Source organism: Rutidosis leptorrhynchoides, chromosome 4 (genome assembly GCF_046630445.1).
Source record: "Rutidosis leptorrhynchoides isolate AG116_Rl617_1_P2 chromosome 4, CSIRO_AGI_Rlap_v1, whole genome shotgun sequence".
Classification (NCBI taxonomy): Eukaryota; Viridiplantae; Streptophyta; class Magnoliopsida; order Asterales; family Asteraceae; genus Rutidosis; species Rutidosis leptorrhynchoides.
The window spans coordinates 21512969-21532243 of record NC_092336.1 but is presented as its reverse complement, the minus strand read 5'-3'; the positions used below and the strand labels follow the sequence as shown (position 1 = coordinate 21532243).

At 37.1% G+C, this 19275-nt stretch overlaps 1 long non-coding RNA gene across 1 annotated transcript; it reads left to right on the top strand.

Moving 5' to 3' along the window:
- Nucleotides 1-6068: 6068 nt before the first annotated feature.
- Nucleotides 6069-7318, top strand: LOC139839918 (uncharacterized). Its single transcript, XR_011757150.1, has 5 exons — nt 6069-6156; nt 6637-6690; nt 6848-6931; nt 7027-7098; nt 7198-7318. It is a non-coding gene; the product is annotated as an uncharacterized lncRNA (long non-coding RNA).
- The last annotated feature ends 11957 nt before the right edge of the window (nt 7319-19275 follow it).

Below are 19275 nucleotides of genomic sequence, written 5' to 3'. Positions count from 1 at the left end.
GTCACCCGCGAACTGCGTACCGTTATCGCTAACAATTTCGTTTGGTATACCAAATCGACAGACGATGTCTTCCCATACAAAATTTTGCACCCTTTTTCCTGAGATTGCTGCCAGCGGTCTCGCTTCGACCCACTTTGTGAAATAGTCGATTGCAACAATCAAGAATTTGATGTTTCCTGCGTGTGCAGAATGTGCGTAAGGTACTGATGTGAGTAACATGTTTAGAAAATAAATGATAAAATTACCTCGGCCTTTTGGGAATGGTCCGACTATGTCGATTGCCCATTTGCAGAATGGCCACGGTGAGGAGACTGGTATCATTGGATGCGCAGGTGCTCTGCTAATAGGTGCATGTATTTGGCATGATTCACATTGCTTAACTATGCGCGCAGTATCCGCGTACATGGTGGGCCAATAATATCCTAGCCGCATTATTTTTGACACAATGGACCTGTGCCCCGAATGGAGTGCGCATGCACCTTCATGCACCTCGCGTACAACTTCCTCTGCCTCTTTCGGGCCAATGCACCTTAAGTGCGGTCCCAAATAATTTTTTCGATATAGGACGTCACCCTCAAGGGCATACATCGGTGCCTTAACGCGGACTTTCTTTGCATCAGCGGAATCCGCAGGAGATGTGCCATCCCGCAGAAAAGCCACAATGGGCGTCATCCATGTTGAGCTTGATTCCTCAACTGGTGCCACTAAAGGCATCCTAACAATGGATTTCGCATTGAGTTCTTCTATTAGAACTTTCTTTCCCATATGATCAAAAGCCAAGGCAGCCAGTTTGCTTAGCGCATCCGCCTTCTTATTTTGCCCACGCATTACGTGGGAGATTTGAAAAGCTTCAAATTGGTCAGCGAGGTTGTGAACAAGCGATAGATATTGCTGCATGGCTATGTCATGCGCTTCGAAATCTCCGCTGACCTGACTGCATACTAGCTTTGAATCCACATATGCGTGCAAAATTTTAACATTTAACTTATGCGCAATGCGCATACCTGCTAACAGAGCCTCATACTCTGCTTCGTTGTTCGTAACAGCAAAATTAAACCGCAGTGCGTATGTATGCTCTTCGCCATCTGGGCCTGTTAAAATTATACTCGCACCTGCACCAGATGCGCTGCACGCACCATCGGTGTACAATTCCCATGGTGACAAAGTTGGTGCAGGTGGATCCTGATGTTCTGCTGATGCCTCGACATACGCAGGTAATTTTGCTAGGTAATCAGCAAGTATTTGACCCTTAACCGCACTGCGCGAAGAAAAATTTATTTCATGTTCACCTAATTCAATTGCCCACTTAGCCATTCGGCCAGAAATCTCAGGCTTGTATAACACCTGTTTGATTGGTTGATCAGTTAGGACCACGATTGGATGTGCCTGAAAATATCGGCGCAAACGCCGCGCCGTATGGACCAGTGCATATACAAGCTTTTCTATCGGTGAGTAGTTTACTTCGCTTGATGTCAGCGTCTTGCTTACGAAGTAAACCGGCATTTGCGTCTGAGAAAAATCTCAGTCGTTAAGTTTCTGCGATATAAATAAAGCATGTAAATTAATGGATTACCTTTCCGCGATCCGCGATGAGAACTGAGCTGACAGCTTCCTTCGATGCCGCGAGGTACAGCGTTAGCGTTTCCCCTGATACTGGCGCAGTAAGTGTTGGTAATTCTGCAAGCACCTTTTTCATCTCCTGAAAGGCTGATTCTGCTTCCTGAGTCCATACGAAGTCTTTTTTCTTCAAACAATTTTTCAAAGTATTGAAGAATGGTAACTGTCGTTCTGCGGCTTTCGACAGAAACCGTGTGATAGCCGCAAGCTTCCCCGTTAGACTCTGCACATCTTTCTTTGTCTTCGGAGATGGAAAATTATCAATGGCTTCAATCTTTTTGGGATTGGCCTTAATACCCCGCGCTGTCACCACATGACCTAAAAACTTGCCTTCCTCTTCCCCAAAACTACATTTAAGCGGGTTAAGCTTCATGTTGATCCTGCGCAGAGATGCAAACGTTTCCAGGATGTCCGCGAGCATGTCTTCTTCGGTGTTACTTTTAATTACCAAGTCGTCGACGTACGCTTCAAAATTTCTACCGATTTGGTGCTTGAATGCTGCGTCAATTACACGCTGATAGGTCGCGCCAGCATTCTTTAAACCGAAAGGCATCTTCGTGTAACAATAAATACCCTGCGGCGTATGAAAAGCAGTCTTGTCCTCATCTTCCGCAGCCATTAAGATTTGGTGATAACCCTTGTATGCGTCCAGAAAACACTTGTACCTAAATCCCGATAGTGATTCTACCTTCCAGTCTATCTCCGGGAGAGGGTAGTTGTCCTTAGGACATGCCTTGTTAATGTCTTTGAAATCAACGCACATTCGCCAGTTACCGTCAGCCTTTTTTACCAATACAGGATTTGCAACCCATGTCTGATAACGCACTTCCCGCAGAATGCTTGCTTTGACAAGGTTGTCCACCTCTGCTCACAACCAATCACTGCGGTCTAGAGCCATATGCCGCTTCTTTTGCCTAACGGGTGTCAATGATGGATTAACATTTAACTTATGTTCCGCAATATCACGCGGAACCCCAGTCATGTCTGACTCACGCCACGCGAAAACATCTACGTTTGCGGACAAAATTCCATGCAATTTGGCCTTTGTTTCGGCTGACAAGCCTGCGCCGATTTTAATTCGCTTATCCGGATGCAAGCGATTTGCTATGACTGCACAATTTGCCAGTTGTTCTGCCACGCTAGGAGTGCTTATAGGCGCAACTGAGCCACACAACTCGGTTGTTTGATGTGACGCAACCGTGGCAACGCCTCCTACTGTGGGAAACTTGATCAAACCATGCACTACCGATGGTATGATGTTGAAACGCCGTATGAAGTTTCTCCCTAGCAGTGCGTTATATCATGAAGTTGAACGAACCACATAAAAATCGACCAATTCATGCCTGATCATCTGCGGGTTCCTGTCATCCACAAGCTCTACCATTAATTCTATTCGGCCTAGCGGCCACGAGTTTTCTCCGGAAAACCCTGATAGCGTAATATCAGGCTGGCGTAACTGCGCTTTGACTTCTGCCGGAAGGAAACGATAACAATGCTCATACATAATATCGACACCGCTGCCAGTGTCAACATGCATGCGCTTAACCTGGATTCCGCAATCAGGGATGCAACACTTGATGATAATGAGCTCATTAATAGAATCAATTGACATTACAGGAGGGAAAGTGATTGGGAGAAGCTCCCAATCTTGGTGATCATTGTACTTTCTCCGCTGGCTGATTTTCTCTGCGTCAACCATGTTAATGGTTAAGTCGGCATTTTTCGCTTTGTCAACTTTCTGCCACGCGAAAGTCTTAGACTTCGAAGCCTCTTCTGCGGCCTTTCCCTTGTCCTTTTTAGGTGGTTTTAGATGATCCAATTTGCCCGCGCGAAGCGCCTCCAGAACCCGTTCCATCAAGTTTTTACACCGATTGGTGTCGTGACCATAATCGTCATGAAATTCACAATACTTTGTTTTGTCCCGCTTACCAAATTCCGTAAGCGGAGTTGGGACCGCAAAGGTCGCGCACACCGGTTCGGTTGCCAAAATTTCTTTTGGCGTTTTGGACAAACTTTTAAGCAGCGCATAGTTCTGATTATTGATGCCGCGCTGATTATTGTTTCGATAATTGCCACTTGATTTCCCTTTATCATTCCTGATGGGACCACCGCTAGGATACCTTCCACGAGAGTCGTTACCACGATTTTGATTGCGCGAACGATCATTATCGTCCTTCCTCTCGTTGCGTGAGCTAGCTGTTGGAATGTCATTATCTTCGCCACTCCGCATATAGTCGTGGCATTCATTAAGCGCCTCAGCATAAGTTGTTGGGACTGTATGGCGCAGACGCCTTACCAGTGTTGGATGACGTTCTGAGTTTATACCATGTATGAGTCCGGAAATCTGTTGCTCTGGTTTGAGATCTGGTATACGCAGGCACTCATTAGTATACCTTGTGAGAAATTCGCCCAAAGATTCCTTGGACTTCTGCACGATGTCATGGCATTCAATGTGAGTGCGCTTGCGTGGTCTCTGATTCTGATATTGCAGCAAAAACTTTGTCCGCAGATCCATAAACCCGGCAATACTACCCGCCGGCAACTTATTAAACCACTCACGAGCAATACCCTGTAGTGTCATAGGAAATATCTGACACGCAACCGGATCCAACCAGCCTTGAGTGCGCATTGCGCCTTCGAAACGCTGTAAAAAATCATCTGGATCGGTCAGGCCATTGTAAGTACCCAACGTGCTAGGTATCTTTGGTGCTGATGGAAACGGGTATGCGGATATATGTGGAGGAAACTTGTCAAAGGTAGTTGGTAGCTCGAAGGGTGGTTTAACAGGATCCCCTTTCAAGTTTGCAAAGAAACGCTTCATCATGTCCTGAACAAAGTCAGGTTGTGAAAATAAGTGAACCATATCAGGAGGTGCGGCCTGCATGAATTGACTTGCAAGATTTGCCTGCCCTTGAACATTTTGCCAAGGTTGACCCTGCGTCTGCGGATATAACCAAGGCTGCTGCGTTGGAAAAGAGGGATAACTTGAAGACGCAGAGTACACAGGTGGCTGTAAAGGAAGCGAAACCTGTGGCGCAGATATCTGCGAAACTTGAGGATACACACTTAAAAGCCCAACTGTATGCGCTGTGCTTTGCTGCTGCGCTGTTATCGGCGCCCAATGAGAGTTTGCATCCGGGATGACACCAAATCCCCAACTATTAAGTAACGCCTGCGCATCCGCAGGAGTTAAAAATTGTGAAACTGGGCGCGGTGGTTGCCAAGGTTGCAACGGTGTAAATGACGAATTCTGCTGAATGCTCTGCGTATGCAGAGGTATTGAAACAGTGGTACTGTAAATAGGTACCTGGCCGCAGCAAACCACATGCGGCCCCGTTGTTCCACCGCTAGTGCCTGCAAAGATGACCCTTGGATCCACTGACGAAAAGTCCAGCCGCGTGGTTGTGACTGGTGAGTTTGCTCTTGGCGGTGTAACCCCGTCTGAATATATCGGCTTGTACCTCTGAAAGGGTTCGCCGGATATAGGTGGAGGGTACATCGTGTACCCCGCCTGAATAGCCGCCTCCGTAGTCATAACAGGTGTCTGTTGACTACCAGACGGTGCGTTTTGAATATCTGTTTGGGTATGTTCCGATGATTCCTCGGAAGTCATGATACTGTTAAAGAAAAAATTCAAAAATTTTGTAAATAACGAGTCATACAATTCAAAACCTTAAAAGAAAAAGCAATTAAACAGTCTTGAATTAATTCGACTCTCAATGAAAGCACCACTTGATCGTGCATATTTTAACCGTGGGGTTTAATATGCCTGCTCAATACATGAGGAGGGGTTTAAGGATCTTAGAACGTGGCTCTCTGGTCCGGCTACCGTGAATAACCCTGGCCGACATGATGATGTCGGCGGGGTGGCCAAGTGATTAAGTCCACCTGTGATAACGGTCGTCGATCAAGAGGCCCCAAATAAGGTCGTAGGTACTAGCTTACGAAAGACTAACCTGTTAACCTTGAAGAGATGCTGAATGATGCTGTTTTGCGTAATGTATCTCGTGTGTGATAGTTACGTAATATGTCGTGTCTGGTAAATGATGATTAGGGTTGTATTTATAGGCAAACCCTAATTCTAGAACCGTCCCAGATCACGTTAATCTCATCCATAACTGACTCCCCCGAATCACGGATATAATTATGGAAAAGATATTTACTTGACAGCTAAGCAACCGCCGTACCGGGAACAAAGGAATCAGATACAATCCGCATACCGCATAGCGCACACAAGCACACGCATACGCACACTATTAAACGCCCGCATACATATGAGGTGCGCCTGCGGGTTGCGGTATCATTAATAACGAAAATATAAAAAAAAAATCATATACGCATTTCCTGTATGCTAATCTCTTTTTTTGACAAACATATACTCCATATGATATATCAAAATATTGTAGACAAGTGTTTTTAACTTAATTTTTTTTTTTTTTTTTCACTGATGCAGTTCTTGCAGAGTGGAAACCACCAGTGTATGACAATACAAAGGGTATTACTTTGGTGACTGCCACCACTCGTCGTAATTCACCAAATGTAAGATACACAGTTATTTACCTTTAAAATACAGGGGTGTTTATCGGTTCAGTTTTTGATTCCATCGGCTTATTCAGTTCGGATATCTCGGTTTTGAAAATTTTGGAGTAAAAACTGGAAACCGAAAAATTTGGTTCGGTTTCGTTTGAATCCGAAGTCATAATTTTACCTAAAAATTCAAAAAATATCAATTTTAATTCGACTTTTGGTTTTAAAATCGGTTTGTATTCTATATGTATTGATAATTTCACATAATATTGGTTGAATTCGATTTTGAGTTTGATTTTCGGTTTAACCGAATTGGAAAATGTAAAACTGAAAACCGAACTGAAAACCAAATCCAAATATTGTTGTACTCACTGAAGTAAACATGCTACAAATGAAAAGTGACACTGGTTGTAGTTTATCATCCATTATATGAAATCATTGAGCCATCATTCACTGTACATTGTTCATCTTTTTTTTCTTTTGTTTCGCCAGAATTTGGATTCTAAGATTCACCACAATAACCTCCTGAACAACATACTCGCAAAGGTAGCATCTTTTTTGCTTTTCAAAAGTTATTAGATATTAATCCCTTTCGTAAGTCAATTGTTCAAGGTGCTTCTAGGTTTACTGAGATTACAATTATAATTAGTTAAATTTATGATGGTATTAGTGGTTCAAGTTAAAACTCATTATGTTGGTGCAGATAGAAGGGAACAATGCAAATGCTGATGATGCAATTATGCTTGATAAAGATGGTTATGTGTCTGAAACAAACGCTACAAACATCGTAAGCCCATAAATTTCATCTTCTAAATAATTCATCTATCAATATCAATTTTTGGTGTATAAATTCAATTCGATGTACTTTTTATTTGCAAGTAGTTCATGGTGAAAAAAGGTATTGTTATGACACCGCATGCTGATTACTGTCTTCCAGGCATCACTCGAGCAACTGTAAGTTATTTGCCAGCTTGAAAAAGAGAAATTGTAATAAATACTTCAAATAATGTTATTATTACGCACTCATTCACATAATGTATCTACATTTTGAAGGTCATGGACCTTGTGAAGAAGGAAAACCTGGTTTTGGAAGAGCGACGTATTAGTCTATCCGAGTTTCATACTGCAGATGAGGTCTAAACGATCAAAATATTTTACTGAATCATTAATGATGATGTGTGATTGATTCAAACATCAAATGGTCGAATAGATGCATGGGTTTTAAAAGGTAAAAGTTTCTAACAGTTTAATTATTCCACTTCAGGTTTGGACTACCGGAACCATGGGAGAACTTAGCCCGGTATGCTGTTCAACCTTTTTTTTTTTTTTATAGAGCTTATGATAATTAAAATTACATGAATACTCTTTGATAAATGTTTCTGTGCATGATGTCACATATTGTACTCTAACTATATCCATACCAATTCGACAAGCAAGGTAATTTTGTTGATATTCAGAATTACAGTATTTGCTACAATTTGGTAGCTAATACAGCAGTTGTCAACAAATTACAGGTTTTAAAGATCGATGGACGCGTAATCGGTGACGGAACAGTCGGACCTGTTACTAAAAGATTGCAAAATTCTTTCAAAAAACTGACTGAAGGACTTGGAGTGCCTATACCTAATTATCATCAATCAACTCAACTTCAGGATTCATGAAAGAGATCCAAGATGAGGTCGCAGTAGCTTATGTAGTGTATGTTTATAGTTGGACTTGATGGTCCTAGTAAATTGAAAATAAGTCATCTACTATGAAAGTGGATAAACTAATATGACAAATTATGAATCTTGCAATGTGCCAATGTGACAATTTGTTAAAGCAACTGCAAACGACAATCAGACTTGTAATTTTAAACCAAAAGCTTGGAAGTCATTGATCGTCACATAAATGGAAAACTGATAGCTATGAGTAAATCTTATAGGATCTCAGAACTAATACCTTGACTTTCCATATGGATGTTGACCATGACCCTGATGGTCAAACCTGGTTCCACCATACCCTTGACCATACCCTTGTGGTGCATTATGTCAATAAGGAGCCTTCTATTGCCCATACTCTGGCCCTTGGGGTTGCCCGTACTTGTAATTTACTTGAGGAGGAGGTGGGCCCATGGCAGGACCAGGTTGTTAGGCCACTCCCTATCGTAACTAAACTATTCATCCTCTTAACCTTCCACATCAGCGCCACATCAACACCAATATCCTATAACTAACTCATAATTAAACACTCCCTATAATGGCTAAAACAATACTCCCCTTAATATACAACGTACAAGCAATAAAGCATCAAGTCCAACAATAAAAAGCCATTGGACCCACAATTCCTATAACTAAACTTAAAACTTCCGTTAAATTGATGGTGGATGCGGGTAACTAAAGCGGGTAACTAGCTCGTGCCTATGGTTAGTTACGTGTAATGACGGGTAATGAACGGGTAATGAGCGGGTAATGAACTATAGGGAGTGGTCTTATGGTGGACCCTGCATGTTTGTTGGAGGTCTTTGGTCCCAACCATAATTGCTCTTTGGTGGAGGTTGATGTGATCGCTCTGCCTGCCCCATAATGGGCCTGATAAGACTTGTTAATCCACAATAAATACACATGGAGACTACCACACAACTTGTCTTGTAACAGAATCAAAATAAGATTCAAACAGAATCTACGATAGAAGCATGATACTCAAGAGCATCCACACAAACCATGACAAAATGGTTACGCAGGTAAGCAATATCTAAACACTGGATGATAAATCGTGAAGAAACAAGGTCATCAAATCAAATAAATGCCAACGGGTACTGGTTTCTAACCTAAACAGACTCCACTATACCTCAGATTATTTCATGCTACAAAGGTCTTTGATGTACTAGCTAAAAGCAAGCATAAAAGGTGCCAAAATAAATAATGGTAAACTCATGACTCATGCCCATAATAAATTTAAGCCAAATGCCACAAGTAATCCTCAAATTATTCAAGCGACAAAAATTCATTGACGTATCAGCTAAAAGCATATAAGGTGTTAAAAATATATCATGATAAACTCATGTCAATTATAATGCCATGACATTATATATCTTGCATAAACGAGGAATATATGCATGATATAAACTGCATAATATATGCGTGGTTTCAGAGCTGAAGATCTGGTTTTCAAATCTACAAATACGAAACACAAATATAACAAGTGAACTTCCAGAACTAACTGATTTCTCCAGGATGGATAAGTCATCTTTGACTATAAAACATAGGTGTACAAGTGTGGATCCAAAAGTATCACCTCTTCTCAATAAAGTCACACTTAAGAAATTTATATTTGAAAAGTATTAATAATCAAACAATAGCAATTAATGTAAGCATCGAATACACCAAACAAAGCCAACAATGTAGTAGAAAAATCTATGAAGAGCATCAATTCAAAAAGGAATTTTCTAAACATAGCCCTATACTTAAGTTTTTGGACAAGCATTAAATAGTTGTAACTAGTTAAAAACTACCCCACTAACTTGCTAATAACCAACTTCCTACACTTTTTGTACTAATATTTATGCACGCCATATTTTCTTAAGCATAAGGGCTATGTTTAAAAACATCCATTCAAAAAACAAATACATATACTGCCACCACTAGCATTTAATAAGCAAAAGATGAAGGATTTGAAGGAAACTGATCCATAACTTAATCATTTCCTTTTCAGTTTCAATCTGATTCCAGTCACCGGTGACCCTCACTATTCTTTCATTAAATTGGTCACCCCTAGAAGATGTTGGGGGATCAACTACATTTAATTTGATATATATATATATATATATATATATATATATATATATATATATATATATATATATATATATATATATATATATATATAGAGAGAGAGAGAGAGAGAGAGGTCATCATCAAGAGGGAAGCACTTTTTTGGGGGAAAGTAATTTTGTTTTTTGTTTTTTTTTTTGAATTTTTTTTTTTTTTTCAAACATTAACAACAATACCCAATTCCACCAAAGTGGAGTATGGGGGAAGTTAGATGTAGACAGTCTTTCCTCTACCCTAGAGTAAAAGGGAAGTTATTCCTCCACCCACGCATACCTATCGGTCGCGGATAGAAGAAGTCGTCCCTCCCTATACTAGAGGACAGAGAGGCTGCTTCTTAATGACCTCCGGCCAGAAAGAACCATGAATTCCGTTATGCGAAGTAACTAAATGCAAGTAAAGTAGATAAAATAGAAACCTTATCATGGAAAATGTATACTCCAGTAATATATGTATAGATAAATATAGCATGTAACAAAGTAATGTAACAAAGTAAAGTAATAGAACATACAAGTAAAATATGTAAGTGTCAAATATGCAAGTATAAAAAGCCATGTAAGTATAATATGTATATGTAAACATGTAAGTATGAAGCATGTAGGTATAATATACAGTATAAAACAAATAAGTATACTATGTAAGAATAAAGACATGCAATATGTAAATACGTGTAATTTAATGCGATATAATGTAATACAGACATTTAACTGTATAATGCAATAAAGCATGTAAATAAGTATAGTGTAATGCACACAACATGTTGTGATATGCTATAATAAGTATAAGTATAATATGTAAAAAAAAAAATGGTAATACAAACATATATGAAGCAAAAAAGCAAGTAGGCAAAAAGGCATACGATAAATATTTAAAACAAAATAAATAAATAAATAAATAAATAAGAGTAAAAAATAAAATATATATACAATCTAGTCATCAATCTTAATTCTACTCCTCCACAAATTTCTATCAGAAGTCATGTCTTCGGTCAATAAAAGCTCCTTCATGTCAAGCTTCAGTCTATCCTCCAACCTACGTTTAGGTCTACCTCTTCTCCTTACGCCGCAAACCGTGAGGGCTTCCACTCTCCTAACGGGTGTTGTGGGTGGTCGCCTCCTCACATGACCAAACCATCTAAGTCGTCCTTCTCTTAGCTTTTTTCAAACATTAAGATCACATGAAAATATGAACATTTAAAACAGACACTTTATGACGAATGTTATTATTTTGGCGGGAAATCGCTCGAAGAAATAAATGATAACATTCATCATGAGTAATGTTCTATTTAGAGATTATTTGCATCGTTTTGTTTTCCTCTTGTGTGAAGTGTTTTTTTTCTAAATTTATCCCGATTTAGAGTTTAGGGTTTTGGGTTTAGTCCTTAAACCCAAAACCATAAATCCTAAACTTTATACCATTCGTGTTAAAAATTCAATCTAAACCCTAATTTCTAAACCTTAAATTCTAAACCCAAAACCCTAATTTCTAAACCCTAATAGCTAAACCCTAATTTTTAACCCCCTAATTTCTAAACCCTAATTTATAACCCCTTAAAAAAACTCAAAAGCAAAACATTCATTGCATTGAATTTTATCATTTATTTCTTCGAGCGTTTTCCCGCCATAATAATAACATTTATCACAAAGTGCCTTTTTTAAATATTCATATTTTCATGTGATCTTAATGTTTGAAAAAAAAAAAAAAACGAAAAAAAATTACTTCCCCCAAAAAAGTGATTCCCTCTGGAATAAAACAATATATATATATATATATATATATATATATATATATATATATATATATATATATATATATACACACGGGGAAGTAAACAATCGGGCGGAAGCGGGGGGAAGCAGATTTTTTTTTTTCCTTATTTTTGGAATTTTTTTTTCAGGCATCAAGAGCACACGAAAATATGAACATTTAGAAAAGACACTTCGTGATGAATGTTATTATTTAGGCGGGAAAACGATCGACAAAAATAACATTCAAGATAATATTGATCGTGAAGAATGTTAACGTTTTTTTTTTTTTTTTTTTCATGTTTTGTGAAGTAAAATTTAGCCCGGTTTAGAGTTTAGGGTTTAGGGACTAAACCCTAAACCCTAAACTCTAAACCGTTCGTGTTAAAAACTCAATCTAAATCCTAAATCTAAACCCTAAACCCTAAATTTCTAAACCCTAATATCTAAACCCTATAAACCCTAATATCTAAACCCTAATATCTAAAACCTCAATATACGCTCGAAAAACACGATAATTGTTATATATTACTTCTTCGAGCGTTTTTCCGCCAAAATAAAAACATTTATCACAAAGTGTCTTTATTAAATGTTCATATTTTCATCCAATCTATAATGTTTGTGAACAAAGCTTTTTCAAAAAACGAAAAAAAAAAATAATTGCTTCCCCCCGCTTCCCCCGATTGATTACTTCCCTCTTGATCCTACCACTACATATATATATATATATATATATATATATATATATATATATATATATATATATATATATATAGGGGCAGGATCAATGGTGAAGTTAGGGATGGCAATGGATCGGATATGGATCGGGTGATGCCGTATCCATATCCATATCCATTTAGGTTTTGTTCATCCATATCCATTTAATTGTTCTTCATCCATCCATATCCATATCCATATCCACTGGATGAAGCGTGTTAAGGGATATCCATTGGATATTATAAAGACAATGGCGACTCTATATGGAAACAAGTGGGGTCAAAGGACCCCATTAATTTTTTTTATATATGTATAAAATACTAATAAAATATTATAGGACACCATTAAATTTATAGATAGGACCCCATATATTTTTAAAATTAGTGATTTTTATGAAAGTCAATAGTCATTCTTTAGAAATTTTTTTACAATGTATCACTCAAATTGTATAGGACCCCATTGAGTTTGCATCCTAGAATCGCCACTGTATAAAGATGTTATAATATTTCCTAATATGCGATGAAAACAAAGTAGTATAGCAAAAATATATATAACATGACATAATCATAATATATTCACAAGAATGTGAAATCTTTGTCGAAGATAAAACACATTGGTTGAATTTATACTATTAAACATAGATTATGAAAAACTAAATCTGTAATTTGTTCATTTATTTTGTTAGATATATGTGTTTTATTGTAATATATTATAGTTATTTTATTATATGGTTGAAAACAAAATGTAAATCTAACAGTGAATACATTTGTAATAGGAAATATGTAAGCATATATTGATATTTATGTATTTGTATATGTATTTCGGGTGTTAATGGATATATCCATAGATGAAACTTTTCATCCATGTCCATATCCATTTAGGTTCATCCATATCCATCACGAAACGGGTGGATCGGATGGATATCTGCTGGATCGGGTGGCCATTGCCATCGCTAGGTGAAGTAACCAATCGGGGGGAAGCGGGGGGAAGCAAATTTTTTTTTTTTCCCTTTTTTTGGAAAAAAAAATTTCAGTCACCAAGATTACACGAAAATATGAACATTTAAAAGACACTTCGTGATGAATGTTATTATTTAGGCGGAAAAACAGTCGACAAAAATAACATTCAAGATAATATTGATCGTGAAGAATGTTAATGTTTGTTTTTGATGTTTTGTGAAGTAGAATTTAGCCCGATTTAGAGTTTAGGGTTTAGGGTTTAGTCCCTAAACCCTAAACTCTAAACTCTAAACAGTTCGTATTAAAAACTCAATCTAAATCCTAAATCTAAACCCTAAATTTCTAAACCCTATAAACCCTAATATCCCCTAATATCTAAAACCTCAACATACGCTCGAAAAACACGATAATTGTTAAATATTAATTCTTCGAGCGTTTTCCCACCAAAATAAAAACATTTATCACAAAGTGTCTTTATTAAATGTTCATATTTTCATCCAATCTATAATGTTCGTGAACAAAGTTTTTTTCAAAAAACGAAAATAAAAAAAAAAAATTGCTTCACCCCGATTGGTTACTTCCCAGTAACCAATCGGGAGAAGCGGGTGGAAGCAAATTTTTTTTTCGTTTTTTTTTTTTGGAATTTTTTTTTCCAGGCATCAAGATCACACGAAAATATGAACATTTAAAACAGACACTTCGTGATGAATGTTATTATTTAGGCGGGAAAACGATCGACAAAAATAACATTCAAGATAATATTCATCGTGAAGAATGTTAACGTTTTTTTTTCCACGTTTTGTGAAGTAAAATTTAGCCCGATTTAGAGTTTAGGGTGAAAGGGTATTTTGGTCAGTTTACAGTTTTTTATGGTATCACATCTCTCCGTCATTTTGCAACCAGTTCCCAATTTAATTTAGACCTTCTCTCTGTCATCGCCACATACTCTCACCTTCTTTCTCTCTAAAATCGCAAATCAGTTCCAAATTTTAAATCACAAAATCGATCAAACAAAAAATCTCACCTTCAACCGTACATCGCTCAATCGAATTCGATGAACGTACTGCCTGATCCAACGAATTTCAACAAAATTGGTCATAGATTGGGATTGCATAGCGACGATTCATCAGTAACGGGTAATAATCCGGAGATTTCTTCTTTTCGTAACTCCGAACCGGCGACGGCTTAACTCGTGAAGGCGTATCCTCAACGATGTTATTCAATCGCACTAAAGGTATTTAGTTATTCTCATTTTTGTTGATTGTTATAAACCCAAGCTCCTCAAAATCTGGATTATACGCTCATATATGTATATATGTTTGTTTTTATTATATGTAATATATATGTTTGTTTTTATTATATGTTTTTGTTTACTGAATTAGTTTCTTAGTTTGTTTATTATCATTTTAATTAGGCTTCTTACACAATTTACGATTATCATGTTTTGTCTGTGCTTTTCTACTAAAATTGTTTATAACAATATATATCTTTTAGGTTAAATTTAGCCATTTAAAATTTTGGTTGTGTCGAATAAGAATTCATTTCTATCTCACCAAATTTTTAGTTCTAACTCGTTAGAATCTACTAAACAAAGAATATAACTTAAATCAATCCAATCAATTCATTCATTTATGAGTAAATTGACCGATTCAAGTTATATTTTTTCTTTAGCAGATTCTAACAAGTTAAAACTAATTATTTGGAGAGATAGAGACGGAGTCTTATTCAACTTGAATGGCTAAATGCGATCTAAAAAATATATAGATATAAACAATTTGAGTTGGAAAAGCACAACAAAACATGATAATCGTAAATCGCATAAGAAGCGTAATTATGATGATAATAAACAAATTAAGAAACTAAATCAATAAACAAAAACATATAATAAAAACAAACAATGTATACATAAACGAGTGTATAATCCACATATTGAGGAGTTAAAGTTTATAACTATCAACATAAATGAGAATAACTAAACCCCCTTGGTGCGACTGCATAACAACATTGAGTATACGAAAAGAAATCGCCTTCACAAGCCAAACCGTCACAAGATCGGAGTTACGAAAAGAAATCGCCGGATAATTACTAGTTCGTCGCTATGCAATCCAAATCTATGGCCAATTTTGTTAACACTCGTGAGAGATACAATAGCGCCTAAAGTCGTTGGATGAGGCAGTACGTTCATCGAATCGAATTCGATTCAGGGATGTGCGATTGAAGGTGAGAGTTTTTGTTTGATCGGTTTTGTGAATTAAAATTAGGAACTAATTTGCGATTTTAGAGAGAGAAGGAGATAGATTGTGGTGGTGACGGAGAAAAGGTCTGAATTAAAACTGGGAACTAAATTGCAAAATGACGGAGAGAGATGATTGCGTGACACCATAAAAATTTGTAAACGGACCAATATACCCTTCCACCCTAAAATGTAATCATGTCTAATCTAATGGCTGAGATTTATATAAAGCAAAGGACCAAGGCATCTCACAAACTACCTGTTCCATATCGTGTCTGTAAATATTTTATGGTATCTCCACCTTTGCCATTAATAACACCAACCTATAACAGATATAAAGGTCAAAAAACATTAGTGATTAACCCAAGGTAATAGACTAAGAGGAAAACGATGGCTAAAATGAACCTTATCATTTGAAACTTGTATGTTAACAGGAGTTAACAGAAAAGCCCCTTGCAACCAAGGAAGGGGAACCACCGGCATCAGCCTGCAAGATGAAAACATAACTTCAATAAACATATAAGATGCACAATTCAACTACTGGATCGATAGAAAAAAAGAAGTAAAACTGAAGCTAAAGAACTGTTAAGACTTCTGAATATCGCACCTCCGTGATAACTTCTTTTATAAGCCCCTCTCAGCCTTGTTTATATTCTCTACAGAACCTATAAGTTCCACAGTGTTGGAGATAATCGGTTAAGGAAATGCATAATGGTCCCACATCGGAAACTGATAGAAAGAAATGTATGTATATAAGCTTATGGGAACCTCACTCTATCACCAATTGGTTTTAGAGTAATGTGGAACTCATGAGCTTATATGTCGTGCATGTTGGTGGACCTATAACGATCCTACACACAGAACTAGTGTTCGAACTAGGATCAGCATCACGTGTAATTAGGATCCTTGCCCCTGAGCTATATTGCAAAGTGTAATAGTATCTATGTAGTTAATAAGTGGAAAGTGGAAAGTATCAGTTCAATTTATGGTTCAGACTTCAACAATGAACCAGTTATAGAGTAAAACCAAATCAATAAGTATCAGCCATACTTTTTGATAGAATCAATACACCTCAACTGTACTTCCCCATATAACATTTTCCAAGATACTACCGCCTTCGTATCCCAAATTTATAGAAAACAACTTTTGTTGGCCAGATATGTGTAGAATGTGGAAAACAAGTTACAATGTATATAATGTGGATAGAACTTTAGCAATCAAGTTCACGACGCTAAAGAAATATGTCCTATTTGAACTTGGTAAGTAGTGGCTTCAAAGATTAAAAACAAAAAGATTCCATTTTGCACACCAAAAAATAAGATAGCCATTCTGAACATATTTCCACAATGTCACTAAATATCACATATTAGCTCACCTTATTACTTGGAACCTCAATTTTGCGTGGAGAGGTTGGTCAGTAGACGCATGTGCTATCCCGAACCTCATCTTGTGATCCAATCTCTGTTGGAGAGGGATCATCAACATATGTGGGTTGTTTTAGTCCCGAGTCATGATGCTCCTCCTTAGCTGATTCATCAGGATTCTCAGCAGATTCTAGTTCCAATGAATTTGCATCAGTTATAGATTCTTTGTTCAATGTGTCCAACGGTTCACTGGCCTTGATCTTCCTCTGACTCTGTATTCTCCACCACAGGTGATGATTCAGTGATTTCGTCCTTTGGTTCCTCATCCCTTTCATCCGAGTGCCCATTAACGCCAACTTTTATCAAAACACACAAAGGAAAACATGTAAGGTAACTACCATCTTCAAATCACATAACAGATTGTGCAAATTTCAATTAAGCGTATATGGTAAACTGTTAGTGCCTATGCAGATTTCTATGATAATTATTAAACTCCACACATGTATACTTATACCCTACAAAAACAAGAAATGACAGAAAGAGAGAGTGGCTTGAGGGCAAACTAGTCTAATTTAATGAAATATAATGGTGGCTTACAAATCACCTTCCTTTGCAAAAGCGGGAATTGATATTTCCAAACTTTTTTTTTTTATAGATCCACACAAATTTACTAAGTTACCCTTAATGATGTGTTATACAAATTTTTCATTTTCAAATTATTTGAGGGTATAACTGAAAATCAATAACAAATATGTGTGGATCTATCAAATAGATGTTTGGAAATATCACTTCCCAAAGCGGGAATTTCACCATATTTTGAATAATAACCACTTAAAAGGTCAGTTTCTTGCTCCTTTTGCGTAGTTCAATCCATAGATGATTTTTACATGTTTAATACCATTAGATTCAGTGTAACACATGAAATTGATACACTTTACACAATTAAGTACAAAGATTAAAGAAATATCAAATAATACTACTTTCTTCCCAACAAATGGCTAAAATAGATGTGCATACATGTATAGATAAATATATATCCATACATATCCATAAATGTCAACCTATCTAGTACAGATATATAGATACAGATACATACCAGTACCATCAAATAAAACTTATCATCAAAACGATGTCGTTTCGCATCATGATCTTCTTTGGTAATTGTAAGAAGAGCATCACCGTCAGCAACCGACCGCGAATTCCGAATTAGCAGCGGAAAGCGGTGGTTGTTCGAAGGGTTCCGCCGTTAGCTATCTAAATCATCGAGCTGATTGGAGAGAGTAGGGCTTACAGAGCCCATAACTTCTTCGTACTACATTGGTCAGATTTAGAAGATCCTGATTGTTAGGGTTTCGTTTTGTATGGTACCTGCAATTCTGCATATGGTCTTCGTTTTTTTTTTTTTTTTTTTTTTTTTTTTCTTTTTTTTCCCAAAATAACGAAAACTTGTATAAATACTAAAAACGTTTTCGAATAGAAATGTGTTCGACAAATGAAATAAGAGAACTCCGATAAGCTTCGTACCTAGAAATGACACGCATACAACCAAAGTACACAGAGCCTCAAATTTAACAATAAAAAAAGATGAAACCGAGAAACATCGGGATCAAATATCTTTAATAAAAACTCAGAACTCTTTCATTTCTGCGCCCTGAACTAATCTTTTATTCCTTTTTTATTGATTCTTATTATTAAACGACACACGAGGGGTCTCACAAGGATTAATAAGAGTAGTTGTACCTGATACTCTCTCATCGGTCATACGTGTCATCATAGCATCAAATTTTTTTTAGTTACACGCATAAATTTGGGGGTATTTATATACACAACCATTGTAATGATACGCTATTCGGATAGCGTATAAAAATTTAACAGGAAAACACAATTGAATGAAGAACCAATCACCATAAACGTGAACAAAAGCATAAAAACCATAAAAGAAGTACAATTTAGCGAACAACGGATATAAGTTATAAAGAGAGAAAAGCGATGAGGGATGAAAGTCATATTCCGAAAAATAAGGGTTAACTGGTTAAAGTTTCAAAAAATAAGGGTCGACTCACCAATTACAGCATGACGTGTGTTCTTTACTCAAAATAACATTGACTTTTTTGCCTATAAATAGGCCACCTGGATTCCATTGATAGGCAGAGGACATCATTTTGTCAGAGCATAAATTTCTCTCTTTACAGAGGAATTTTCTCTCTCTAAGTGATTGACCAAGTTTGACCTTGACTAAATTCGCAACTTATATTCGAATCCGGTAATCATAGTTATACGGAAGAGTTCAAGAAGATTAAACCG